The following is a 22,997-nucleotide window of genomic DNA, read 5'->3' as shown; positions in this document are numbered from 1 at the left end:
CAGTATATTAGGATGTTAAAAGTTGTCTCAAAGCTACTGAAGCTCATCATTTTCATTTTGCATTTCATCTCATATTGCTTCTATTGCTATGTTTACAAATTCACTAATTTTTTTATCTGTAATATCTAATCTACTATTAATTCCATCCAGTGAATTTTTTTATCTCAGACATTGTAGCTTTTAGCTTGAGTTATTTGATTTTTTGCATTTGTTTTTCATATGTTCTATATCTCTATTTGGGGGCTTTCAGAATATAGCTAAAATAATTATTTTCATGTCTGTTTCTGCTGATTCTAATATCTGTTTCACTTCTATGTAGGTTTTCATTGATTGATTATTCTCCTTATTATAGGTTACATTTTTATGCTTCTTAGGATAGTCTGTTATTCTTTTATTGGATGCCAGACATTGTGAATTTTACCTTGCTGGCTCCTGCATATTTCTGTATACCTATAAATATTTTTAAGCTTTGTTCTGATATGCAGCTGAGTTTCTTGGAAAAATTTTGATCCTATTGGGCCTTGCTTTTTAAGACTTGTTAGCCTAGACTAGCGCTGCATTTAATCTTGGTCATGTGTCCCTTAGTACTGAGGCAAGACTCTTCTAAATACTCTATACCCAATATCTCATGAATTATGACATTTTACAGTCGGGCTGGAGGGAACAGACACTATTGCTGGTCCTTTGTGAGTGCTGAATGCTGTGCTTAGTTGCTCAATCATGTCAGACTCTTTGTGACCCCATGAACTGTAGCCTGCCAGGCTCTATCCATGGGATTCTCCTGGCAGGAATACTGGAGTGGGTTGCCAGGCCCTCCTCCAGGGGATCTTCCCAACCCAAGAATCGAACCCATCTGCCGCATTGCAGGCAGATTCTTTACTGTCTGAGCCACAAAGGAAGCCCAAGAATACTGGAATGGGTAGCCTATCCCTTCTTCAGGGGATCTTCCTGACCCAGGAATCGAACTAGAGTCTCCTGCATTGCAGGCAGATTCTTTATTGGCTAAGCTACCAGGGTAGCCCAAGTGTTGAATATTTTTTTGTTAATGTTTTCTCCAATCTTGGACAGTTTTCTCATATATGTAAGCCGATCAGTCTCTGCTAAATGGTCAAAAGGAACCCGCTGCACATCTTCAGAGTTCGTCTGTATGCAGCTTTCTCCTCTGACCCTGGTACTTTGTCCTCCACGACAAGCGACTCAGCAGCAGCAGCAAGGAGTCTAGATTTTATTCACTAGGGGTTCCCACTATGAGTGCAGATTCCTGGAACCCATCCTCAAGTTATTTAAATTAGAATCCCTGAGGAGAATCTGGGAATCTGTATTTTAACAAGCGCCTTAAGTTTGTAGGTCACTGCTATAAGTCAGAGGAAGCTACTGAATGCTTTAAAATAGAGTGAAATAATCAGATTTGTGTTCAGAAAGATCATTCTGGGACTCATGGATGATGTCTTGAAAAGGGGTGCAGGCTGAAAGGGTAATCCAGACACTAAGATGCTCCAAAGTGAATTGTTAGATTATAGTAGCCAACAAGACTTGTCAAAGTGTCTCATTCTTGTACACATTTATCACTCCATGTTAGGTTGCAGGAGTTGTGGGGGATATGATTGCTTGGCACGTGACATTTATTCCATTCCCCTTTCATTGTAGGGGCTTTCAAACTTTTTTTAAACTCAACCCCCAGTGAGAAAATATTTTACTTTGCAATGCATACATCTGTGTGTGTGGCACAAAACAGAAATAACCCTAGGTTGTTGCCCTCTGAAAATGTTATTCTGCTCTATTTTATTTTTTTCAGTGCTTTCATGATTCACTAACGATGAGTCCTGATCCCCAAAGTGAAAGCCGTTGCTGTATAACAATGCTGGAAAGCGAAAGACTACATTTTCCCACCCACATCAGCTGAAGTTCCAGGTATTTCCAGTTCTGCAAACCCAATGTCGTCGTGTTGCTTTTGCTATTTCTGCTGCCAAGCATGCCGTGGAAGTGTTTGGTCTTTCCTGGCAATGCCAGCAGAGGTTTAGTCACTAGCACAGGTGCCTTTCATTGGTATTATGAAGGGAAAAAAAAGGGTTATCAATTTTTGCTGGTGAAGTTTGTATCAGGCATAGAATGGTTCTGGGATCTGCAGCATTCCTGACTTTATAAGCATAAGTAAGTAAGTAAGTGTCAGTCATTCAGTCATGTCAAACTCTTTGCAACTCCACAGACTGTAGCCCACAAAGCTGCTCTGTCCATGGGATTCTGCAGGCAAGAATACTGGAGTGGGTAGTCCTTCCCTTCTCCAAGGATCAAACTTGAGTCTCCTACTTGCAGGCATATTCTTTACCATCTGAGCCACGAGGGAACCCCTTTATAAGCATGGAACCTTCTTAATCCGGACAATTTCTGATTACAGTGGCTTCAAGGTCAAGGCGGTGATGACGTAGGGTGGGAGGCTGAGAAGTTTTGAGTGGTAGGAGCTGCTTGGGTGCCCAGTACTGTGGTATGGCTGGGGAGAGGGGAGGAAGGTTTCTAAAAGGTCCCCCTAGAGACTGTTTTGTCTGCCCATCAAGTGATCTATATGCTGCATAAAATCTGCAGTAAATCTCTACCTAGATAGGATTCTATTCTCTGCAACAGAACTCTGGACACAGTCTCGCTGAGGTACTAGTGAAGTTCTAAGTCATGGAGTCTTAGGACTTGCCTAAATCTTCACCTGTCAAACTTAATCTGGGTCCAGCCACAAAAATGAATGAAGGACAACTACATCTAGCAGCATGGGCCAATCAGAAACATAAAGTTGAATAAAAATAGCAAAACACATAAGCCTATAGTTCTTTTTATAAAAAATTTAGAAAACAAGCAACTTAAACCACAATGCTTAGAGGTCTGTATTTAAGGAACAGATCTATAGAAAAAGATGTGTTTACCATAAAAATCAGATTGTTAGGTAATCAGTAAAGGTCATGGAGAGACTTTTGAGGTGCTGGCTATGTCCTATTTTTTACCTAAATGGTGATTTTGCATGTATTTGACTTATGTACCTTTTGGTATGTAAATTACATTTGACATTCTCTCACACTCATAAAAATTGCAACAATAGCAAAGATTTTAATTGTAATGCATGCAATTTATGGTTATCCAGTCCATTCATACAATTTATGATCACCCAATCCATCTACTCACCTGATGCTTGAATGCCCCCACAGCCTTTTCTATCCTCTGATTGACCCCTTCTGAAGAACTGGAGTCACGCAATTGTCACTCATGAGAGAGGTAACACACTCATTCAAATAACAGGTGAGCCTCTTAGCTTTATGGTCATGTTCCTGTCACTGTCCGCTATTGTTCCTCCAGTTCCCAACTGCCGAGTCATTGAAGACATATTTAAAGACTGCAAGAGGGTCCTCAAAACTAATATTGAGTCTTAACACTCTCAGGATGTAACTTCCCTCTCTCTGACCCTTGGGTAACGTAGCTTGTTTTATTGTAAGAACCAAGACAGCAATGATCAATACCATAGAAGAAAAAGAGATACATTACATATGGGTTACCTTGAAATATGAGTTGCTTTCTTTCTCAAATGGGCTGTTAAGTTTTGGGAAGGAGGATTGGGAGAGCAGAAATGACAGGTGAGACTAGAAAGAAAACTCCCCTGTAGCCGTATTTTATATTTTCTGGCTTTACAAGATGAACTGGTGAGTTTAGTAGAAACAAGACAACTTGGTCTTGGATTGAAATGACCATCCTGTAAAGGAAAAGTCACAATATGAAGGTTTCCACTTCTCCAGTCTTCAAAGAGAGATACGGTATATCTGGGATGGGGGGTGGGGGACTAATGTTGTCAGGATTAAATGTTAATACCTGAAATCTTTTTCATCAAAAGATGTCATGTTGACTTCAAAGAATACACATGTCTTACAAGTTGAACTTTCTGTTTTTAAAGAAACATGGCCTCTGCAGAAAACTCTTCCAAAAGTTTTTCACCTTTTCCTGGTGCTTCATAACACTTTAAAGATTTTTCAGCTAAATGAGATTTCCAAACAAATGGACATGATACATAAGGATAATATGTCTTTTTGTTTGTCCAGTAAATATTTGTTGAGTTAGTCACAGTGAACAAATGAAAAGAAATTATAAAAGAATAAATCACTATTACAAATTAGGTAGCTCTTTTTGATACAAAGTTACCCATTTTCAAGAGGATGATTTCTGAGAATTACAGGTAATGATTCTATTATGACAAAAATGTAGAGCTGCCTTTCTACTCTGTGCAGGCAAAGGAAAGTTGAAAAGTAAAGCCATTATCTGGATAATTCAGACAAGAAACTAACTATTGAGGGAAAGGAGGCCCTTTTTTTCCTGGCCCAAATTCATTTGAGCCATCCAATAACATGACCCACTAGAGTGGAATTTGGCATTCAAGAGGCTTGTCTTGGCTCATGTCCAGTGGGGTTGAGTTACTGAATTCTTTAAAGGACATTGTTCAAACATGGTCTCCCGTGTAACTGGGTTCTAAGGCATGAGCTGAAAGAACCTTGACCCTATCACATGACTCCAGAGTATTCATCCATTGGATCAAATTATGCAGAAAATCACTCTCATTCCAGTTCACCTTTCCAGGTTAGACAGAAGCAAAGTGGATTGCCCAAGATTTGCTCCACAATAGTTACACGCGAATACTTGAAAGCTCTGCCTGAAAAGTGTGTTGATAAATATGATCCCCATTCCTAGATGGCATCAATAGAAGCACATGGGCCAAAGGTGGCAGTTACTTGGCAATTCCCCATTCCCTACCCCTGCCTGCCACATTCTCAGTTCTTCGGAACACACCTTTGATTACTGAAAAAATTGTATTGATTTCATGAATGGTAGAAATCACAACAGTTGAGCTGCCTGCCCTTCCAACCTCCTTTCATGACTCTAATGTGCTCCCTAAACATTTAGTTAACAACTGGAAAAAAAAAAAAATATGAGGATGTCTTGCCGAGAGTGACTATGTTGCAGAAACAGCAACTGTGACCTTTTGCTTGCTTTCCTTTGCTGGCCATGTCTGAGCAAGGCTTTTTGTAAGATGACCTGGGGTTGGGCATTCTGCCCATGCGCACACCTGGCAGCTCGAATCCTCCTATCCTTGGGAACTTGGATACATGCTGAGTTCCCATTTTCTTTGACTGCAAAACAGACAAGGACCAGCTGGTTGATGCTGACACGGCTCACATGACTGGCGGGAACACTACTTAAGTGTTCGGTGTTTGCTCTCTATTTATCAATGGGGAGATATTTCTCTGAGAAAAGCATATCCTTTGTCTTCTGATGGAAAGTTTGTCCTTCCAATGGAGAATGATCTAGAAAGCAAACAAATTGATCATTCATTTCCCATGTATGAGTCCCATGTGTAAGTTTTCATTTTAAAGGCTTGAATCCAAATATAAGAAATGAACTGTGGCCCTAGAAATACCAGATACTTAACTTCTTTCCCATAGCAATATGATTTTTAATAGCTGAATATGCCATCTCTCCTTGAGCAGGTTGCTTTTATCACCAGTTTAAAGTATAAGTTATTGTTATAAATACTATTAATTATTTGAAGATAATATCACCCTGGAAATAATTTTTAACATCCTCAGTCTCAAGGTATAAAATAATGCATTGTTGGGTTTAGTATGTTCTTGTAGGCAAAGTGCTTTCCTGTGTGGCTACATGGACCTAGCTTGAGCCTGCAGACTCTGGGAGACAGAAAAGTGGAAAATCAGACACTAATAAAGTATAGAGAAGGGTCTTCTGATTTTCTAACATTATGTGGGATGACATAAAAAATGTAATTTTTTTATACCTCTACCTAAAATTAAAAACTCCCAAGCGCTCCTTCTGCTCCTCCTCTTTTTTTTCTTCTTCTCTGCCTCCTTCTCTTCTCTTTTCTTATTCTTTTTGGTTTTGTTAGATTGAATGTCAGGAGCTCTTTGAATTATTCATGTTACTCTGGTTAATGCTGGATTCATATTCATCCAGAGAAGCTTATTTTTGCTTAAGTTTTCCAACCATGAAACTAATAGAGCATAATGGAAATGTAACTGATACTTAGCTATTGTCCTGGAAATAGATCCCATTACAATTATATGTAAGAAATATTTTAAAATAACTGTAAAACAGGAGGAATATTTATGCTCTTCTGAAGATGAATAGACTTATTTATAGGTGGAGAGACATTCCATAAGATAAGCTAAAATTAATCATATTGCTGAAGTTTTCAAAGAGGTCAGAGTCCAAATTAAATATAGAAGGGCAAACCGGTTTCTTCCTCTTGCGTATTTTAATGAAGACTAGAGAGGCTGGAGAAATATTTATATTCTTTTATTCATATTTTCAGGATTGCCTCATGTCTCGATTTTTTTTTTTCCAGATCTTTCATTTAAGTGACGGTACTTCAAAGTGAATATGGGTATTCTCAACTCCTCATATCTTAAAAAAGAAAAAAAAAGGAAGAATTAATGGGACTGGAAATTTTAAAACAACAGATGTACTAAAAGTGTGATTAGTGCCTGAGTTAGACATACGGGGGAGTGCCACCACTTTATGTAGCTTTGGCTGAGCGCTGATTGTATCGTAGAGGAACTGGAGCCCCAGAGTCACGCTGAGACCATCTCTAGGAAATGACTGCTGATTTCCCTTGGAGTGCAAGAGATAAGGAGCTGTTTCTCTCTAAACATAGCTCTCTGACTGCTTTGTGGTTAACTAGATGCACTGCTAAGAATTGTGGGTAATTCATTGAAGGATGAATATTGAAACGTGCTGTGTGGCGAGGGAGGAAATCCTGCTCCCAAACCCTGGCTGCATTACTCTGAAGGAGCAGAGAAGTAGAGAGGGACCAGCTCTATACATCCTCCACTAAGAGGCCGACACACGTAAGCTGAACTCCAGAATGCAAGGTCAGAAAGAGACTCCCAATAGTACCACTTGGGCTAAAGTGACATTTCTTCCATCTGGCCCCAGTTGTTGTTTTTTTTTTTTTTTTTGTCCTCCACAGAGCTACATACTTCAGTCATGACGCCTTAAGCAAGAAAACAACTTCTTCAGACAGTGGCTGAGATAAGAAAGACAAGGCAAAGCTTAGTCCCGAGTACAATGGTGTGCATGTTGATATCACTGAGTTATGAACTATTTCCTTTTAATCCAGTTTCAAAAGATAACTTCCTCCATATGCAATTAATTCCACATATAACTACAAGGAACCGCATATTTTCGAACAGTTGTGTCATCATTATGAATGTTTAAACAATCTCTGTGGTCTCTTTCCCACAAACTGATTTAACATGTATATAAAGAGGCTTTTGAAATGAGCACTTTACATTTGCTTCTCAAACTTCAGCGTCTGTTTTTAGTAAATATTGAAGATGAAACTTCCCCCATTCATGCCTGGAGCACTGGCCAATTGCAACTCAGGAATGCAGTTCTCGGGCTTTTAATGAATAAAATTCTCTGGTTGTGAACCTAGTCTTTCTCAGGCCGTGTCAACAGGACCAAAACTGAATGGATGTGGAATAAAGCACTCATGGCAGTTGGCTGAGCTGGCCACAGATTATCCTAACTAATATCAAGAGAGTATGAGCTACACAGACCTGTTCAAGTCCTGACTCTGTGCTGTAGATGGGGGACTATGCATGCCAAGGTGTGTCCAAAGCGGTCCCAGTTCACTCTTAGAGCTCCAGTGTAACTATAAATAGTGGCCCTTTCAAAAATGCCCCAGTTCGGGACATTCCTAGTGGTCCAGTGGTTGGGAATCCGCCTGCCGGTGCAGGGAAGATGGGTTTGATCCCTGGTCCAGGAAGATCCCAGATGCCACAGGGCAACTAAGCCCTGCGTGGACCACAACTGAAGTCTGAACACCCTAGAGCCTGTGCTCTGAGAGAGAAGCCACCACAATGAGAAGCCTGCACATCTCAACTAGAGGGTAACCTCTTCTCATTGCAACTAGAGAAAGTCTGCATACAGCAACAAAGACATAAAAAAATGTCCAAGTTTAAGCTAGAATGTATATGATCACCCTACTATTGGAAACACCCACTTTAGATCTCTGTATTCTTGCTTTTCATGAGTGCAGCAATACGTGTTGGGGTTTCCCAGGAGCTGGTGGTAAAGAATCTCCCTGCCAATGAGGAGATAAAAGAGACGTGGGCTCTATCCCTGGGTTAGGAAGATCCCCCAGAGTAGGAAATGGCAACCCCCTCCAGTATTCTTGCTTGGGAAATTCCATAAACAGAGGAACCTGGTGGCCTGCAGTCCACAGGGCCACAGAGAGTCGGACATGACTGAATGACTAAGCACAATATGTTTTGGGTCCTAGAGATCCATTTTATTGGCCAAAATCATCAAAACTGATCATGAAAATTACTTAGCATTAATTAAAACACAACTATACATGTAACAATAATTTATTGGCAGATTAATGTGTCATTTTTCTCCCCACATATTTGTTTTGCTTTTCTCATTTCAAGTAGGAACCAGTCCCTCGTGTGCTTCCTTGCCTCAGGGATTTTTGCAGGATGGAAGACAGAAGCCCCTGAAAAGTCTGCAGTTCTTCCTATCTTTTTGTAAATGCCTACAGCCATTGAGAAAATAACACATCCTCCAGACTCTAAGAAAGAGGAATGAAGCACTGAATGGCAGAGAGTCAGAGACAGAAGTTCTTCTTAAGGTGGTAGAGGGAAACAGGACAGCAGGCTGTGCTGAGAAGGTGAGCAGAGGAAGTGGTGACTTAAACCCACAGCAGGGTCAGCTATGTAATTTGGGGGATCCAGTGCAAAATGAAACATGGCAGTCCTTATCCAAATATCAAGATGGCAACCACAGAGCATTAAAACAAATCCAGGGCTCTTCTGAGTTCAGGGCCCTGTGAAATGACACAGTCACATGGCCACCATGCAGCTAGCCCTGCCCAGAGGAGATGACTTCTTGATGTGCCTAGAGGGAGGTACCCGCTGCAAAGCCCCCTACTCACAAATGGCACCACCAAAACCCAGGGCCCCAGTGTGAGCATCACAGAGTGATGCCAGTGATACTTTAAAAGACTGGAGATCAGAGGCTCTTCCTCAATTGTCTTCACTGCAAGTAAACCCCAGAGAAGGCAATGGCACCCCACTCCAGTACTCTTGCCTGGAAAATCCCATGGATGGAGGAGCCTGGTAGGCTGCGGTCCATGGGGTCGCTAGAGTCAGACACAACTGAGTGACTTCACTTTCACTTTTCACTTTCATGCATTGGAGAAGGAAATGGCAACCCACTCCAGTGTTCTTGCCTGGAGAATTCCAGGGATGGGGGAGCCTGGTGGGCTGCCGTCTATGGGGTCGCACAGAGTCAGACATGACTGAAGTGACTTAGCAGCAGCAGCGGCAAGTAAACCCTCTGGTTTCTGGTGTGACTCTTGAAAGGAGATGGGGTTCCTGACAAGGATGAGATGGAGATTCTTGCCGTCTTAGAGGAAGAATGGCAGTTGAGAGTCAGAAAACTAACCCGATTTAAAGAAAAAAAGAAATTGATATGTTTTGCACACGTCAGTTTGTGTACTAAAATTTATTTGACATATGCTTTTACAAATATTCAAGTTTATAAAACCAAATGTTTAATATAAGATCCACATTGTAAATATTCGTTTGAAAGTTTTTTCTGCATGGACTAGAATGACTGGGCTTCTTAAAATATAAGTCCATAAAGTGGAGGAAGATACCTACTTTCTTAGTGAACCTCCCTGAAATACCCACAGACTTCTTTCACCACAGCAAGAACCTTTGATCTGCATTTAAAATTCAGATTGTTTGTCTCAGACATTTTCCTTATCCATTTCATGTGCAAAAATGCTCTGAGTGTCACTGAAGGGTAGTTTCTATGGAATGAGAAGTTCATGGTTTGGGTTCACTGATAGCATATGTGCACATCTTATTTATGGCAGTAAATTTTTTTTTTTCTAAAAAGTTGTGATTCTCTGTAATAGTGTGTGATATTTGAGCAAGTTACTTAATGTGCTGGCCTTATCTGTAAAATGAAAATCATACTCACCTCCTGGGATGCTGTCAGGACTCAAGCCAGATGACAGAGCCAGCACCCAGCACAAATGAAATGCTAAATGGTTGCTGAATCTTGGACATGACTCTGCCATGTTAATCACACAATAGTCAACCAGTTTCTAGTTTATGGGTGACACCAAGCTTTTTATTGTCGTTGTTGCTGTTTTTTTCCTGGTTGTAAATGACGGAACTTCTATTCACCATGCTGCTGCTGCTAAGTCACTTCAGTCGTGTCTGACTCTGTGCAACCCCATAGACGGCAGCCCACCAGGCTCCCCCGTCCCTGGGATTCTGCAGGCAAGAACACTGGAGTGGGTTGCCATTTCCTTCTCCAATGCATAAAAGTGAAAACTCAAAGTGAAGTCGCTCAGTCGTGGCCAACTCTTTGCAAACCCATGGACTGCAGCCTACCAGGCTCCTCCGTCCACGGGATTTTCCAGGGAAGAGTACTGGAGTGGGTTGCCATTGCCTTCTCCACCATGAAGTTCTGGAAATTTTTGTGTTTTAACATTAAGATAGTTGTCTTCTCCCCCAAAATACAAGTTAGCACCAATCTCCTTGGATGCCCGTGGACCACAGAACATTTCATGCCTCTGCCAGCTCCTTTTGGCCTTGGGCAGATATTGAATCATTGAGGATTAGAATCAAAAAGGACGAGAGATCATAGCCTTCAGGAGTGACTTACAAAGTCCTGGGGGCGCCCAAGGGGCTCTCAAGTACATGTGGTCCCTGACACCACCTCCCTACTTGCCAGAGGAAACTCCAAATGTATCTGTTTTATATATTGTCCATCTAAATAAGAGTTTATTTAACAAAAGGGCACAGCTAAAAAATAAAATAAAACAAAAAGACCCTTTGAAAATAGCAGATCTGGTCCAACCCCTGCAGTTTAGAGCTGATGGAATTTAGAACTAGAAGATTGTTTTAACCAATATCACCCAGCCGATTTGTGGTACAGCCAGGAGTACACCGAGGTCAGCTCCCAAGCCCATGCAGTTTCGTTCTAGCAGGCTGCCTCTTGAGGAAAGAGGGGCTGACACCACAGATGTTGTAGGGTCAAGATTTACATCTCACAAATCAGATGTACCAAAACAGTAGCTTATTTGTTTTCTATAACTGATTTAATCTTACTCCGAAGCTCTCAGTCCTACAGACAGCAGAAATAAACTTGCTGAACAACCTCTTCCAGGGTGAAAAAAAGAAGCGGTGCTGAATTCACCCAGTTCAACCATTGAAATTCCCGATCAGAGTCAAAGACTTCTAAGCTTCTCCCTCCTTTGTTCTCAAGATGGCATCTGGATGAAGGAGACGTTTATGGGCCCTCATGGAGCCGAAGCAGGGATGTGTAACTCACGGGTTGTCTTTCTCTGTAGGCTCCTGATATTCTACAACTGAGGTATGAGTCCTCTCAGTATCTGGGCATCAGCCTCTTTGGGCATGTAACCTTCCTACATGTGCTGTGTAAGTGTTTGCAGCTGGTGTAATTTGCGGTCTGCTCTCTCCGCATGGGCAATCTATGGTGATAGCTCCCAGGGAGCTAGGCCATCCCTCCCTGGGAAAATTCTAACCAGGGTACCAGTGCCATGGGAAGGCCATCATCCGAGAGGAACTCACTGCTGTTCACGGAAGTTCTTCTTTATCAGACACCTAAACAACTGAAAATTAACTAGAGTTTTTAATACCTTCCTTCTCTCTTTTGTTGAAGTAAAAAAATTTAAAGCAGACACAAAATTACTTTTAAACCTTGGTCTTCTTGTTAAAGACAGCAGGGTAAAAACACATTAGCCATTCCTCTTCCTAAAAAGCCAAAGAAAACAATAAATGGAACAAAAATAGAAGGAAAAAAATCTTCCTATCATGAATGAAGCAAGGAAACAGCTACAATCCCAAACCACAAACTATGAAGAACACCTGCCAAATATTATGGGCATGGATGGAGCTGAAGGAGGCCCTTAATGCTGACAAATACCTCCTTGGATCTCAGACAGGATCTATATTTCTCTAAAATTAAGTGAGGCAGCCCTAAGAAGTCAACCAATGATCCTTTGCTTAAAGAGAGGAAGTTAAAGATATGAATGAGAGGAGAAATGGGGATTGCCCTGAAGAGATACTGAGTTTTCGAGGCTACAAATTTTTCACTTCTTTGTACTCTTCTGAATTTTGGGCAAATTTTTATAAGTAGTTCTGACCAAAACAATAGCCATTCTAACACTAAGTAAAAGCTAAAAAGAAAACAACAAAAAACCAATGCAACTGGTTATTGACTTTGTGTGAAAGGGTTCATGGATAAATAACGGCTACCTCAGAATTCTTCTTCGGGTATAGTCTTTATTATACTATTTTAATAGATATTGAGTGTAAAAAAGATAAATCAGACCCAGAGTCTGGAAGAAGAGGGGAAAATAGAGTAAAGGCCAAATTGTTCTGCATTCAAATATGGGCATAATTAGTAGGGTCTGTTTGAGCCGATTACTCCTGAGAAGTAAGCAGGAAGAGGAGTGAGGGACCCAAGAAACAATGGGGGGGGAGGAGGGAAGTTAGAACCTGAATTAGCCGAAATGGCCAAGTCTCTCTAGCCTTGAGAATGCTGAGGTTTTTAAGTTATTTACATTACTTTGAAAAAGACTTGGCTTCCCTCTGCCTTCTGCTACACCCACAAAGGTCTTGGTTTTTATTTACTTATTAGATTGAGTCAGTTGATTGGTTGGGTAGATATTAAGGGAACCAAAATAATGAGACAGCTCTTCCGTGTTGGAGATGATCAGCAGAAGCAGAAGCTGTCAATCAGAGCTCATTAGGGAAACCACAAGCCCCTCCTACCTCCACCCCCAGCACATCCACTGCCTAGTTCAACTCCTTCCCCACAGCTTCAAAGCGGATTGAGCCACTTTCATGTGTACCTCAACTGTCCTCTAAATTAACTATGCCATAAGATTTGGGTTAGAAAGGAAAAGGATGGGGCCACTTTGATAGAGTCCAAGTAGGAGGGCATGATAAGAAAGCAGCTGAGAGGGGCAAACAGAACAGAGAGATCAACATGATTTCTGTTCACAGGTTACTATTCCACATCTTGAATGGCCACTCGTATCCTATCTACATGTGTGCATGCTCGGGCACTTCAGTTGTGTCCGACTCTTTGAGACCTTGTGGACTATAGCTCGCCAGGCTCCTCTGTCCATGGGATTCTCCAGACAAGAAAACTGGAGTGGGTTGCCATGTCCTCCTCGCGAGGATCTTTCCACCCTGGGGACTGAACCCACATCTCCTGCATTGGCAGGCAATTCTTTTACCCACTGAGCCACCTGGGAATCCTCATCTTATCTACAACCCACCCTAGTTCTCTCTAGACCACTTCTCTTCTCATCAACCACATGTTAAGCAAATCCAACAGATGGGAAAGAGGATAACACAATGATTCTTACCATTAATATATCTGGAGCCCCTTCTAGAACTCAGTCCTTATTAATATAACGGAACAATATTTTAAGTCCAGAACACATTCCTTCTCATTCTAGGGTCTTTCTTCCTCTGATGAATCTTCTATTTAAAATAGTAAGGGCTTTTAATAATACTTTTTTTGAAAACTGTTATTTACTGAAATCTGAAGTCTCAAAGACAAGTCATCTCCCAACACACTTGTTTTACAATGGTGGAGAAGAGACAGGATAACCAAGACTTATGAAACTTTCAGTTTAAAAAATAGAAGAATAAGAATTACTCAGAGGTCATTGCGTGCATGCTCACTCGCTTCAGTCGGGTCTGACTCTTTGCAACCCTATTGACTATAGCCTTCCAGGTCCTCCGTCTATGTGTGGGATTATCCAGGCAAGAATACTGGAGTGGGTTGCCGTGCCTCTCCAGGGGATCTTACTGACCTAGGGATCAAAGCCACATCTCCAGCATCCTCTGCATCACAGGTGGATTCTTAACCACTGAGCCGCCAGGGTAGACCTCAGTGGTCGTTAAGAGCAAATACTGGCATACACACTGAGGAAACCAGAAGGGAAAGAGACACGTGTACCCCAATGTTCATCGCAGCACTGTTTATAATAGCCAGGACATGGAAGCAACCTAGATGTCCATCAGCAGATGAATGGATAAGAAAGCTGAGGTACATATACACAATGGAGTATTATTCAGCCATTAAAAAGAATACATTTGAATCAGTTCTAATGAGGTGGATGAAACTGGAGCCTATTATACAGAGTGAAGTAAGCCAGAAAGAAAAACACCAATACAGTATACTAACGCATATATATGGAATTTAGAAAGATGGTAACAATAACCCTGTGTACGAGACAGCAAAAGAGACACTGATGTATAGAACAGTCTTATGGACTCTGTTGGAGAGGGAGAGGGTGGGAAGATTTGGGAGAATGGCATTGAAACATGTACAATATCATATATGAAACGAGTTGCCAGTCCAGGTTCGATGCACGATACTGGATGCTTGGGGCTGGTGCACTGGGACGACCCAGAGGGATGGAATGGGGAGGGAGGAGGGAGGAGGGTTCAGGATGGGGAACACATGTATACCTGTGGCGGATTCATTTTGATATTTGGCAAAACTAATACAGTTATGTAAAGTTTAAAAATAAAATAAAATTAAAAAAAAAAAAAAAAGAGCAAATACCAGATCCTGCTGAATAGAGAGAGCAATGGCTCCCAGTCCAGGCACTTGGTTGGTGATTCTAGAAGCTGCCCCCTAGGGTAATATTTTTGCACATGAATTCATGTGCAAATTCATATCCCACATGAATTCATCCTGGGTAAATAATAAAGGGCTTCCCTGGTGGATCAGTGGTAAAGAATCCATCTGCCAATGCAGGAGACGCAGGTTCAAACCCTGGGTTGGGAAGATCCCCTGAAAAAGGAAATGGCAACCCACTACAGTATTCTTGCCTGGGAAATCCCATGGACAGAGGAACCTGGCAGGCTACAGTCCACGGGGTTGCAGAGTCAGACACGACTCAGCAACTGAATGGCAACAACAACAAGTAATAAAGAGCATAGCTTTCATGGGGGATGTATAAATTTCATAGACTTCTTCCTGTTGGTGTGAACCTAGAGGCCTGGGATTTGTTTTCAAGATAAAATCATAGGTGTTTGCCAGGCAGTCTTGAAGCATCTTTGACAATGTGATTTCCTAAAAATCTCAGTTGGCTTCTTTTCTCCTTGTTTCTCGTCAGTGGCAAGTACATGCAGACAATGGCCAAAGGTCCTATGTGAACTGTCTTTAAACTCGAAGATTTCCTCCTTTTCCTTCTGACATTAGTCATAAGTCCTTTCCTAGTCCTTCTTCAATGCCCACTTCTTCAAAACAATTTGAAATCATAGCTTCCTATGGTGAGACGTCCCCTGAACTTGAAGTTTTCCAATGAGTCTCAACAAGGTGTCTTACAGAAAGCTGTTAATTAATGGGAGAAAAAGCATGGGGTCTTACTAAGGTGACTACTTTGGAATCATGGTTTCTAATTGCTTCTCTGGGGCATGAAGAAGCAGTTCTCTTTGTCACCTTTGAAAGCTCCACATCACAAGGCTCTATCTAGGTTGTGGTCACAGTCAGCGGGCCCCTAATCTTAGTCCTTGATGCATAACAAAGACACCTTGCTTCCTCTGCCCAATTGCACCCCCCACCCCTAAGCCCAATTCCACAATTTAGAGTCTGATAGATCCTGCTTTCATGGGCCAATTTTTTAAAATTCATTTCCTTCTTTCTTTTCTCTTCTTTTGTTCTTTCTTTTTTTTTAAGTTGCAAACTATAGAATCCATTCACACTGGTTTAAGCAGCAATTATGAAGAGTTATTAGTAGCTCAGTGACTCTTTGGGAGGTCTGGAGGAAAAGGGGCACAAGGCTAGGCTCCTCAGAACACAGAAGTGACCTGGTGAGGATGCTCCTGCCACCACTGCTCTTTGCTTCCACTTTCACCTGCAACATGGATGTACAGTGCTCAGAATCGACTGTTTGCTTCAGCGGCTGACATCCAAACCAGAGTTTAACGCGGGTGCTCTTGACTGGTGAATCTCAGCTGCATGCTTGCTCGCTAGCTGTGAGAGATGCTGGGAATTTCTTTCCTGGGAAAGTAAGATTAACAATCAGGGAAACTATGAACACCATAGAGTAAGGGTTTAACAGAATGACAGGCACCTACAAAAGAAGACTTCTTCCTTTCCTTTTTTTTAATGGCTATGCTGGGCCTTCATTGCTGCACTCTGGCTTTCTCTAGTTGCAGCGAGTGGTGGCTACTCTCTGTGGCAGTGCATGGGCTTCTCACTGTGGTGGCTTCTCTTGTGGTGCACAGGCCCTAGAGCACTCAGGCTTCAGCAGTTGTGGTGCCTGGGCTTAGTTGCCCTGTGGTATGTGGGATCTTCCCAGAACAGGCATCGAACAACTGTCCCCCACACTGGCCCACAGATTCTTAACCAGTGAACCACCAGAGAAGCCCCAAGAAGACTTTTTCCTAATGAGCAATTTGCTCCTAACAGTTCCTGAAAGAGTCAAGCTTTAGAGACACTACATACTATAGAAAGTGATGGTGGAGCCGGAGGCTGCAGCAGGGTTTGGTTGAAGACTACTGGAGGGTAGATCTCTGGGTTTCCTCATCCACGCCTATGCAGCCAGGCATTTATACTTCCACCTGTTCCTCCCTCTGCTCTGCTTAGAGGACTAGAAGTTTCTTCTCTGTTAAAGCTCCAGACTCAGTATTCCAGGCCTCAGGGAGGGCAGGCACAAGGTGTTGGCCTAAAAAAAGAAATTAAATTCTGCTTGCTTTCTAAGTGTGGAAATAACTTGCTTTCAAAACCCCAAGTGATGCTTTCAATGATCTCTAACTATACCCTGGCAGCAGGCATTCTGGGAAACTTCACTCAGTCCCAGGTATCTTTGTTGGGTTGGGAAAGGAGAATGGGTTGTGCTGACGATCTACTTCCGTGCTCAGACCATGTTGGGAAGGTGGTCTCATCCTCTTCTCTTCTCCCCAGAATCTTTTTGTTGTTGTTATTAGTTCTGCTATTTCGTTCCTCAGCATCCTATGAGGCTCCCAAGAATGTCCTGGACAAGTTGAGGAACAGGGTGAGTCTTAATCATCTCTAGCTTAAGAAATGAGAGAGATGGTGTCTGAGTTATATTTGGTTTTGTTTCCATCACAGGTGACCTGGACATCATAGAAAGGCACAGCTAGATGATCAAGCACAATATCTAATAGCTAAAACAAGCACATTTTTATTCCTAACTAAAATTTTGACTTTTATGGTAGAGAAAAGATGGCTTTCCCAAGTTCAAGTGCCTGGGAGGCTGACGCCACATGCCATCTGCTGGTGTTACGCTGCATCGCTCCACAGTGACTCCAGAGGCCAAGAAAGAACAAAGGGAACCCTCGTCTCCTCTAGAGAGAGGGGCTTCCATGGGTCCCCTGCTACAGGCTTTCGACATGAACAAGTCCAGACCACAACCTTGAGAAGAATGAGGAAGATAAGGACTATTCTACCTTGGCTCGTATCTCAAAATTATCATCATTCACGTACAGTTCATAACCACAAAGACATTCCTACTTATTTTCTCAGGTGTTGCAAAGCTTTGACATGGGATGAAAATATCACTCCTAGAGGTATAAACTAGACAGATTCAGAGTGCCCTGATTTTCTCAACAACCCTCCTCTCATGGATTATGGCATCATCTTAAGGAATCGAGTCTCAGTCTCTGCACCAACCCCAAGTGTGGCAAGATTTCATCCCACTTGATGATCTTCCTTGGGCTCCAGTCCCTGTTCACTGCCAGGGCTAGGGGGAGGCAGGATGTAAGAGCTGCCAGAAAGCAGATAACACAACTCACACCTTTTTCCATAGAGAATATCACGAAATAGTCTTAACTAATGGATGCCAATTTTACTTTTTCCCTTGTTCCTTGTAATAATCAAAGTTAGATTATTTGCACAACACAGGTCTGGCCATCTCCATGGTGTGCCTGGTATGGAGGCCCCCAGAAATGACCTTGAATGGTGACAGAAGATTTACTATCAGGGTTTACTCTTGACCTTTTATAAACCAAAACACACATGAACAAGTTTCCCTCACAGGGAATGCATTTGTATTTGAGGCAACAATTCAGTCAAATGAGTGGCAGGCAAATAACACGGTTATCCTTACATATTAAAATTATACTTAAGTGCAACCCCTGTTTGAAAGTTGTAGCACCAAATAGTATTTTCATAGAGCCTATGATTCCAGAAGCCAGGTCCATCAGGCTAGAAATGAAGGACGTTTCTGAGTCTTACTCATCCAGGGCACTTTGACAGCGCATGTGCACTGGCTGGTATAAAACTAAAATATCCAATGGACTCTTTCCCTGATGTTTTGCACAATGAATACAGTGAGCTACTGATCAACGACACAGTTGACTTGGCACAGGCCTTGACTGTTCCCTGGAAGGACAGGCAGGTCTAGATAACACCACCAGAAGGCTTGGGAGTTGGTGGAGAGGGCGGTGGAGTACAGGTGGTGGTACATGGGTCGTTTCCAATCCTCCGCAAGTCACTGATGAAACACTGGCCAGCATCTTTGGTCCACCCTGAATACATGGCCACCCTAATGGCTAAGAAGCAGATCCCAAATTCTTAGGTCAGGTTTTACGTTTACATTTCAGCCTCTAGGTACAGGGAGAAGATAGGTGGGGTGGAGAGGTCTTGGAATGAGTTGGATATCCTGAAAGCTGAGTTCCAGACCCAGGGTTGCCAACAATTAGCTGAGACCTTTGAAAGTCAATTTACCTTCCCAAGCTTCCATTTTCTCATCTTCCACTCCCTACTCTTACTTTCTTCTCATTTCTCCCTGCCTACCCCTTTCTTCTTTACGAACTGGGTAAGGGAATGGGGAGCAGCCGCAGTTTTGTGAGCTCTCTCCTTGAGGGAGGGAGCCCTTAGCTCATGTTCCGTGGAGCAACTTTGAAATACACATGCCTGGCCCTCCCCATCCCTGAGTTCTGGCCAGCTCATCATTTGTCCCCTCCTTTCTCACGGTTTTCCTTTCTGCCTCCCTTGTTTTCTTTCCTCTCCATCTCTGTCTATATCAGCAACCTCCTTTTCCTAGTATCTAACCAATCTTTCAATTCTGTTTCACTTCATTGGCCTAAGAGGCTATGCTCCCCTGGCAATGGGTGATTTCTTTTAAAAAATATTGTGTGTATGGGTAGCTGGACTTACTGCAGAAATTTTATAAGGTGTAGAAAAGCACATAATCATAATGATGACAAGGAGAAGGAAGACAACTAAGTTCATGAGCACTTGCTCTTTGCCAGGCAAAATTGTGTATTCATTCATTCATTTAAGACTTCATGAACCCTACAAGATAGGTACTATTATTATCTTCATTTTGCAAGAAAGGAAACAGTGGCACAGAGAAGTTAAGTGACATAAAAGAGAAAGCTAAGGAACGTCCCTTGTGGTCCAGTGATTAAGAAACTGCCCTGCAGCGCAGGGGACAAGGGTTCAATCCTTAGTCTGGGAACTAAGATCCCACGTGCCGTGGAGCAATTAAGCCTGGGCACTGCAACTATGGAGCCCACGCACCACAAGGGAAGTTCCCACAACCAAACAAATATGTTTTAAAAAGAGAGACAGAGAAAGCTAAAAATTACCTGTAAGGTCATGCTGAGAATAACTATGTATAACCAACATGGGATCCTTATTTCTGAATGAACAGAAGGCCACTTGCCTCATACATGCATTTATTCTTTCAAACACCATTTTGCCACAACTGCTGTGGGGCCAGTGGTGGATTGAAGGATTTTTTTCTGCTTTTGAGGTATGGCCTTTTGTCAAGGAATGCAGGGGGAACTTCTGGCCAGTGGAAGAAGTAGGCTGAAATCTGCCACCCATCCTACATCCTTATTCCCAGATCCAGCCATACCAGAGACAAAAATGCAAACAAGAACCTCAGGTTTTGTCAAGAGCCAGCTTTGGAAGTGAGAGTATTAAAAATAAAACCCGCAAAGCAGCCGCTACTTCTGCTTGGAAGCAGTCATTTCAATGACTGACATATGTCCTAGAGGGGCAAGTGCCATCTTACTTACGCACTCTCATTAGTAGTGGCAGCAACTATAAAACACATACACACCATGCACGTGTAACGACACGGGAAAGCGCTCACGATGTATTAGAGGAGAAAAGGAAACCACAAAACAGAACGTGTGTATGGTGTGATGGCAAACATTGTTCCAAAAAAAAAAAAAGGGGGTGGGCTATATGCATTGAAAAAGTACAGGAAATTTTTTTTGGAAAACAAACAACTTTTAGTAATCCTGCCTAAAGAAAGTTTATAGGAGATTTTCTTTTCTTTCCAAGAGCATGTATAGAAAAGAAAGTCAATAATATTTTTTTAAAGCTGTACAAGTTGATTAACAGCTGAAAGTCAACAAATTATATTCAGGTGTAATTCCGAGTTTAAAAAGAACTCTTTAAACTCTGAATTGTATTTTCAAAGGGAAGAAAAATAATATTTACTTGCTAAGCATTGTGTCCTACCTTTCTTGGTGCAAGCTTCATAAGGCTTTGTAAAATCAGCAGTCTATTGTTTCGGGAACACTAAGTGACCAAGGTCACATGACTTTCATGGGGTAGAATGTCTAACTTCAGCTTACTCCCAAACTTGCACTGTTCCCTAGGACAATGGAGTTCCACCATCTCATTTTCTAACACAAGCATAATAACATACATTCATCTGTAGCTCTTTGAACCAATGCTGGAGAGTCTGAATAGGAAGGGAGGCAGGAGGTACATCTCAGAATATGCTGAAGGCTCCTAGGTGATCGGGATATGTTCTTACTCCACCCTCTGTACTCCAAGAGTGCAGTATTATGGGGTGGTGTTGGGGCACTGAGTCAGCAGCTTGATTACAGGATGGTGAGAAGGCCCATCACAGCAGCAGAATACCTCTCCAGAGACATCCTTTGGCTTAAGATTCTTTGTGCCTTTAACTAAAATGCAAATGTCTCTGAGTACAAAATCACTTTACACCGTATCAATCCTGAGGATAAGTGGTTGTCCACTTCACTCCCAAGTGGACAAGAAGATGATTCTGAACACCCAGAGAAAGATACACAGAAAGCAGGAAGGGTATAGAAAAACCACTAGAATCTCCATGCCCTTCTTCATGTTCCTGCCTGCCAATGGCTGGCCTTGATTATAATATTTAGGTTTCTGTGTTTATAGCCTGTCAAGGGAAAGCAGAATATCACATTCTATCAAGTCACTTGAAAAGAACCACTGATTTACAACTCCAAGGCACTAACAGCGTGTTTGATTTAAAGGAGTGTATCTATGTAACTGTAATAAACACACCACACTCCAGAAAGTCTGCAGATAGCTTTTCTCTGAGTAAATGGCAAAGAAGAACCAGAACTTGTTTATATTTCTTCCCTTTCCTACGGGTTATCAGGGCCTTTTTCATCACCTTAAAGGAAAAACAAATGATCAAAAGATGGATGACCCCTCATCCCTTCCATATCTACTTCTTGGTATGTCAAAAAGCTTTCTAGCAAGTCACTGGCAAGCTAATTATTTTCCTCTAATCAATCAGCTATTTTAATGATGTGTGACACTCCTGATCTATCAGTACCATTAAGATAACGTCTGCTGTGTTGGTCTGCAGCTAGGTTACAGATGCTTCACCAGCCAGCATGGACCCTCCAAAAATCCAAACTTATGTTCTGGGTATAAACTCCAGGGCCTCAAGAAGGAAGAAAATCAGACCTGGACTCAATGTCTAGGTGGAACTGATTTGAGGAATTACTGAAATGCAAGGCCGCCCCCAAAGCCGACCACAGAACTTGAAATTTCCACTGGTTCCTCTTGAGTTTTTTCTTGGTTTTCAGAAGTCATTGTTAAAATCTGAAAAACAAACTTCCTTGACCACAGCTAGGTGTTACCATCAGAAATCTTTTGTCAGGACAACTGTCTTTAGCAGACAGCAAAGACGCAAACAGAAAGCTCTGGAATAGAGTCTACTGTCCCAGCTCCACCGTTGAAGGGAGATAATAACAGACTGGGAGAACAGGAGGGTCCTTCGGAAGGGGGTGGGAGAGAGAACATGAGAGGAATCTGCGAAACCCTGACCTGAGTACATGAGAACAAACTGAGTTTGGCTGCTCAGGAGGCCCCCAGCCGGCCCTCCAGCCCCTCAGGTACTAAGCAGGGGCCGCCCCTCTTTCTCAAGGACCCGAGATCATAGCTGTGGGCCGAGCATAGGTCTCCTCGTGGCGGGCAGGGGAAGAAGGAGGCTGGCTGCGGCCTTCCCGACAGCCTCACCCAGGGTGGCCTCTCCTGCTTCTCACTTTCTCTGCGGCTTCCGAGGCACCTCCAGCAATCTCAAGGAATCAGATGGGGCAGTCGCTGGTCTCGGTCTCCCCAGCTGACAGTGGCCCCAGCCAGATGTTGCACCGGAAGCCTTCACACCCCTCTTCCATTAGGCAGTAATGGCGCCCGGGCTGCAGGGGGAGGGGCGCCGGGCAGCCGGGCCCCAGCTGGCAAGCAGCTTTTGTTCTGGATGACTTCAGCTTGAAAATCTGCCTTAAGAATGTTCTCCTCTCAAAGGAAGGGGAAACCCTAGTGAGGCATGGACACAGGCTGCTTTCACCTCTGAATGGGGCCGGTTGAGGGGGTGGGGAATGGGGGAGGGGTATCCCATCCTCTCTGTTCATAGACAGCCCTTTGTTCAGCAGGAGAAACGGACTTCGGACATCACCACCAGCTCTGCCGCTTGGCAGGAGTCAGCAGGACTGGCCGGCTTTCCCCGCACCCCTTCTCTTTCTATGGAGTGTATAAAAATCTGTAGGTTCCTCACAAGTGTGTATCATGTGACTATGGCATTCCACATGCTGGTGCTGGAGATGCAAAGAGGAATAAACCCTGCTTCCTGTCCTCAGAGAGTTCCCTCTGGGGGAGAGGGGTCCAGAAATATAAAC

General features: G+C 42.7%; 1 long non-coding RNA gene across 1 annotated transcript; it reads left to right on the top strand.

Annotated features, from left to right (window-relative positions):
- Nucleotides 1-10,477: 10,477 nt before the first annotated feature.
- Nucleotides 10,478-22,468, top strand: LOC123333268. The gene is made up of 3 exons (XR_006550525.2): nt 10,478-11,436; nt 15,793-16,059; nt 17,191-22,468. It is a non-coding gene; the product is annotated as an uncharacterized LOC123333268 (long non-coding RNA).
- Nucleotides 22,469-22,997: the final 529 nt, after the last annotated feature.

The sequence above is a fragment of the Bubalus bubalis genome, chromosome 4 (assembly GCF_019923935.1).
Source record: "Bubalus bubalis isolate 160015118507 breed Murrah chromosome 4, NDDB_SH_1, whole genome shotgun sequence".
NCBI lineage: Eukaryota > Metazoa > Chordata > Mammalia > Artiodactyla > Bovidae > Bubalus > Bubalus bubalis.
The sequence above is the reverse complement of the archived record's forward strand: the minus strand, read 5'-3'. Positions and strand labels throughout refer to the sequence as shown.